This window comes from Lactuca virosa, chromosome 5 (assembly GCF_052849685.1).
Source record: "Lactuca virosa cultivar CGN04683 chromosome 5, Lactuca_virosa_CGN04683_v6, whole genome shotgun sequence".
In the NCBI taxonomy this organism is placed as follows: Eukaryota; Viridiplantae; Streptophyta; class Magnoliopsida; order Asterales; family Asteraceae; genus Lactuca; species Lactuca virosa.
The window spans coordinates 79206529-79212329 of NC_136430.1; the positions used below are offsets into that span (position 1 = coordinate 79206529).

The 5801-nt window shown below is 36.0% G+C and overlaps 1 pseudogene across 1 annotated transcript; it reads right to left on the reverse strand.

The window, feature by feature from the left end:
* Nucleotides 1-522: 522 nt before the first annotated feature.
* On the reverse strand, nt 523-2092 carry LOC145117176 (flavonol 3-O-glucosyltransferase UGT89B1 pseudogene; annotated as a pseudogene). The gene is made up of 2 exons (XR_013712535.1): nt 2073-2092; nt 523-1985 (listed from the first exon to the last, which is right to left on the reverse strand). The product of XR_013712535.1 is annotated as a flavonol 3-O-glucosyltransferase UGT89B1 pseudogene (transcript).
* Nucleotides 2093-5801: the final 3709 nt, after the last annotated feature.

The window sequence follows — 5801 nt, forward strand, 5'->3', positions numbered from 1 at the left end:
TCTACTTTAAATTGGAGACAATATGTTTATCTATTATTAGTATTTCCAAAGATTAGAATTAAAGAATATTGGTGAAGATAATAAGGAATGAGAGCTAATTAACGATTTTCAACAGATAATTAGAAAACAGGAGGCATGATTTTATATTAAATTCAAATAATTGTCAAAAATAGATGAATTAGATGCATATTTAATGAGATTTGATTAAATGATGGTTTTGAACATTATAAGGGTCAACGATTTTGAATGATTTAAAGATACTATTTCCTTAATTAACATTTTAATTATAAATGTCGGAATTCAAAAAAATAATTATTTCCTTAATCAACATTCTGAAAGGATTTTAAAAATCCTATTAACATTGTGAGGATGACATTATCAAATTGATCTAAGAGTGGAGAACTATAAAGGAAAGCCAATCAATAGACCTGATTGTTGAAGATGATGTAATCAAGTTTCTCTTTTAATATATATAGAGATGTATGTATCTGGGGTGTGCATGTATGTAAAATAAAAGGCGGGTATCTAAAATTATGATTAATAATCATATATCTTTTTATTAATTTACGTGTCAATCATGCTAGCTAGCTGCTTAAATTATAAGAATTTAGAGCTCACATATAAGCTTAACGAACATATCTAGATCCCTTATCGACGTTCCTCCTTTGACTGCCTTGCTAGCTGCTTGACTTAGTTCCTTCACTTTAACTCGTTCCAATATCTCCCCATTCAACGACTCATCCAACAATCGAGCCAACTCAACCGAGTCAGGTACATTATCGGGTCGACCCTCACAAGCTCGTTTCCCAACACCCAACTCGTCAACCAATAGCTTCTCATCTGCATATTGGTCAGCACCCATTGGCCACGTAAGCAGCATCACACCCGCTGAAACTCCTTCCAACGTGGAATTCCACCCACAATGAGTCACAAATGACCCTACAGCCCGATGTCCTAATATCGCCAACTGTGGGGCCCATCCTTTGACTATGAACCCCCGATCACCCACCCGTTCTTCAAACGCCGAATCACTTCCTTTTCCACACAAAATAAAATTAACATTGCTAAGCTCAAGTGCACCCGTTAATGCACTCATTTGCTTCTCGTTTAATGTGGTCCGGCTTCCAAAACATATATAAACAACAGACTCATCTGGTTTGTTGTCTAACCATGTGAGTAGCTCATAAGGTGGCACTGCACTTGGCCCGCCACGAGCGATGCCATCTTTGGGAAGTAATGGGCCAATGGCCCAAACCCGATCATGACCCATTTGTTTCTTCATGTGGTCCATGTAGTTTTTTTCTAAATCTTCAAATGTGTTGTATACAACCCCCCAACTAGTCATATTAGCCAACATTCCTTTTCTGAATGACTCGTAATCCGGATCTCCTTTTATAAAGTAACGTGAGACTGGTGGCAACTGCCACATTTGAAACTCCGGCGAGCTAGGGATTTCCGGGAAAGAAATCAAGGAGCTAGCATCTTTGTCGACACCATTGTTGGCGTTATTCTTATTCTCACCCGCATCACGCCACATCGATTGAATAATAGAAGAAGCAAAAGCACCTGAAGGGTTGAACACCACGTGCTGAATGCCAAGGTGGGAAGCGAGTTCACTAGTCCACCCGAGAAAGAAGTCAGAGATGATGGCCACCGGCGGCGAAGGGTGGGATCTGAACCATTTAACGATGGGATCAAACTGTTTTTGAGTGGAAACTATTTTGCCGATAAGGGGGTGAGGGGATGATGGGTTGATTTCATCATCAGGGGAGAGAAGCTTGTGGAGAGAAGAGGGGTGGGAGGAGAGGAGAGGGTCGAGTAGTGGGAGGTTGACGGGGGAGATGACGACGGTGATGGTTAGGCCACGGCGGAGGAGGATGTCGGTGAGGTCGAGTAAGGGAATGATATGGCCGGAGCCAGTGAACGGGTAGACTAGTAAATGTTTTGTGTTGGCTGAGTGAGTCATGTTTAAAAGGTATGATGATCTGTCAAAAGAATAGAGAGAGTTGGATATTTATATGCTTAAAAAACGTAATGGAATTAATGCTTGAAACCGTGTGCTGTTTGCTCACCATTTGGATAGATTGGTATTTGGTAGAACGTGGAATCTTGGTTAATGAAGATGTTGTTTTGCGTGGTTCGTTTGAATACTTATATGTTCACTGTTAATTAATTATTTAGAAGCTAATTACATTGGTATGAACGATGAAATGACGTCAGGGCTTACGTTTATTCTATATAATCACTTGAATTGATGATAGAGGGAGGAAACAAGTCGAGGGGTTGACATTGAATTCCTTTTGTGGGTCCATCAGTCTGATCGTTTTGACCTTATCTGTCTTTTGGAATTTGGATCATGTCACCTGTTGCCCAACGCAACTTCAAACCTCGATATTTGGATTTTAGGGTCTAATCTTTCCAATCCAACATTATTTGTATATTATTTTACATTGACAAATAATTAATATCAAATTTGGATATTTGATGTTTTGATATTTATTTGTATCGTAATCTTCCAAAGAATAAGGTCTTTTAATTTCTTGATAAGCCAATTCGTAAAACCTTAGGAGCCCATGACATGAGCAAGAAAACTTGTCCTTGACAGTTGGCAGGATAGTATTTATTTTCATACAGGTACTTCATGTCATGGTGTTTAGTGTTAAACTTTCTTATTTTCAATTTATCGTTAAAGGTAAATATCATGTATAATTATTAACTTATATAATCTCTAAATCAGGTACTTCATGTCATGGTGTTTAGTGTTAAACTTTCTTATTTTCAATTCATCAATGAAGCAATCAGGGCCTTTGCGTGTATTTCAATCCTTTGTTTTTCATCCTTAAGATCAAATTGTTGACATCATCTTCCCCAAATAGAATTCAAACACAATTACATTTAATCATGGTTCTAAAAAACGCGTCATGGCGCGCCTCAAGGCGTGCCATGGCGCGAGGTGTGATGTAGCCGTTATGAAAACGTTCAATGCGGGTTTGTTAAGCGTGACGTCCAAATAACGTGTCAAGGCGCCTTATCGCGATATGGCGCGAGTTTTTTACAAGGCGCGGGTTTTTTTTTGTTTTGTTTTTTTTTTATTTTTTTATCGAGCCTAAAATAATTGAGTTTTTATAAACTTTTTATATTAAATACTAATATAACACTTCTAAAAACTTGATATACTTGATAAAAATCAATAAATATATGATTTATCTCTTTTAATATATATAAACTAGTCACGCCTTGAAAAACGCCAAGGCTCGCCAAGGCTTGTTATAACTTAACTTTTACCTTGCCGCCAAGTCACGCCTTACGTTATTTAGAACTTTCAATTTAATTATAGAATCTTTAATAATTATAGAATATTTAAATTCAGTAATTATGTTATCAATTAAAGCATATCATTCTATTTATGTACCACATATGAGTTTCTCTAATTAATATTGTTCATAATTTAACTTACTTATTTATAGTTTGACAAAATTGCAAAAATGGTCCCTGTGGTATGCATTTTTTTGGGGTTTTACTCCAAACCACGATTTTTTTGGATTGATGGTCCTTTTGAGGTAGTTTCGTTGCGTTTTTAGTCCCTCTGAATAGTAAAATGACTGTAATACCATTGGGTTATTTATTTTTCATTTTTCTTTCATTTTTTTTAATCTAATTCTAATATATGTATTTTAATAATTAATTAAATGAAAAGGGGTCCACCTTTTCTCTCTCTCTCTCTCTCTCTCTCTCTCTCTCTCTCTCTCCATGAAGCTTAAGTTGAGACCACCAAGAAATCGAGAACACACACTTTACATTTCACAATTACAATTGTAGGATGATTTTGGGCTCAACCATTATCATATCCCTCTTTTATTTGTCAATGGCTATGAATATTCAGTAAACTTGATCATACGGCACCCAAGCACATCGCACCTCTGAAAACCTAGAACCATTACCACTCATTGGCGCCGTCAAAAACCAACCACCATCACAGAAAGAACCCACCACCACCCGACACTACCACCACAACCATGGACGCCACTGAATCTGAATGATTTGGTCAACGATTGAGTCAGATTGATATCTGTAGATCTAGGAAAGAACATAACACCGAGAACGATGATTCCTTCGACTCGATCGGGCCGGAAAAAACAAAGATGTCAGGAAGCGTATGCACCATTGATTAAAGCACACATACCTGTTGTTGTTCGAAATCAATTTGTCAGTAAGAAGAAATGGGATGGAGTTAATTTAGCACGATCGTTAATTTAACAGTTATACCACACCAGAAACGTAGCGGGGTTAAGCCAAAGAATTGGGAAAATTTGATGATTAAGTATGAGAAAACATAATGAAGGAGTATGAAGGTTATAAGCGTCCATTCAAGAACAATATAAATGAGAACCAGAGTGATCTTGTTTTTGTTGTTACGCATCGATAGCAAAGTTGTTTGCAACCATGGCGGGTTTTGCTGCTACACGGTGTTCCTGCATGTATTTACAAGGTAACAAAAACATAAAATGTTTAAATTGGAAGAAATGATGAAAAGGATATCTCCTTGAAAAATCAACGAAATTAATCATTCCATTCCTTACCTTACCTGAGAGATGGAGGGGGGGGGGGGGGGGGGCGGGAGAAGTGATGATACGGGTCGGCGACAAAGTGCAGATTGACGATGATGAAGATCTAGCAATGGTGGGCGATGCAGGTCCGACTATAGTGATAGCATAAATCGTTTGTGCTTCTCATTTCTTGAACCAAAGCTAATGTTCATTTAGGGTGAGTGGTTAATCATGTGGACCGATGTGTGTGGTTTTAGTGTGTGTTTGTAGTTGCAGGTTATGGATACCCTTAAAGGGTAAAGGATGAGAGAGAGAGAGAGAGAGAGAGAGAGAGAGAAAGAGAGAGAAGGTTGACCCTTTTTATTTAATTAATTGTTAAAATACATATATTAGAATTAGATTAAAAAGAAATGAAAGAAAAATGAAAAATAAATAACCCAAGGGTATTACAGTCATTTTACTATTCAGAGGGACTAAAAACGCAACGAAACTACCTCAAAAGGACCACCAATCCAAAAAAGACGTGGTTTGGACTAAAACCCCAAAAAAATGCATTCCACAGGGACCATTTTTGCAATTTTGTCTTATAGCTTTTGGCTTCAAAATTCAAATCCGTTGAGCTTTTTTTTTGAAAAAACTCATTAAATAAACATATCAATAATTCGGTTATTAACGTATAAAATCTAATCTAATCCCATTAAATCAACAAAATATTTAAGAGTCAAAATTAAAATCAATATTATTCATAATTTATCTCACAGTATATCTCACATAAAAAGAACCAGTTTGAGATATTTGTTTGGATTTTAAAACTCATTAAATAAGCAAGTCAATTAATTTGAAATTTTGAATCAATATAACTGATATCTTAATTTTTTTCCAAATGAATAGCCGAAAATCTCCAAGATAATATCTTAAGATCCCAATTTTTTTGGAAGATAATAATTTTTTTATTCAAAAACACCCTATATATATGATTACATTGAAGTTGTTATTCTTAGGATTTTGGATTGAGTCCTACGATTTACAGTGTTCTTCTTCAGCGATCTTCTTCTCCAATTCTTTTTCCAGGTTCTTTATTTACTTTGTGCTCTTTCTTCTTCTCCAATTTCTTGCATTTACTCTGTTCTTATTACCTGTTATTACTGTATTCCTGTTGAGAGGCCATGAAAAAAATTAATCAATCTACTTTAAGCATATTAGTTTCATTTAGTTACAAAAACAAAATTATATCCTTTATATCGATTTTTTTTA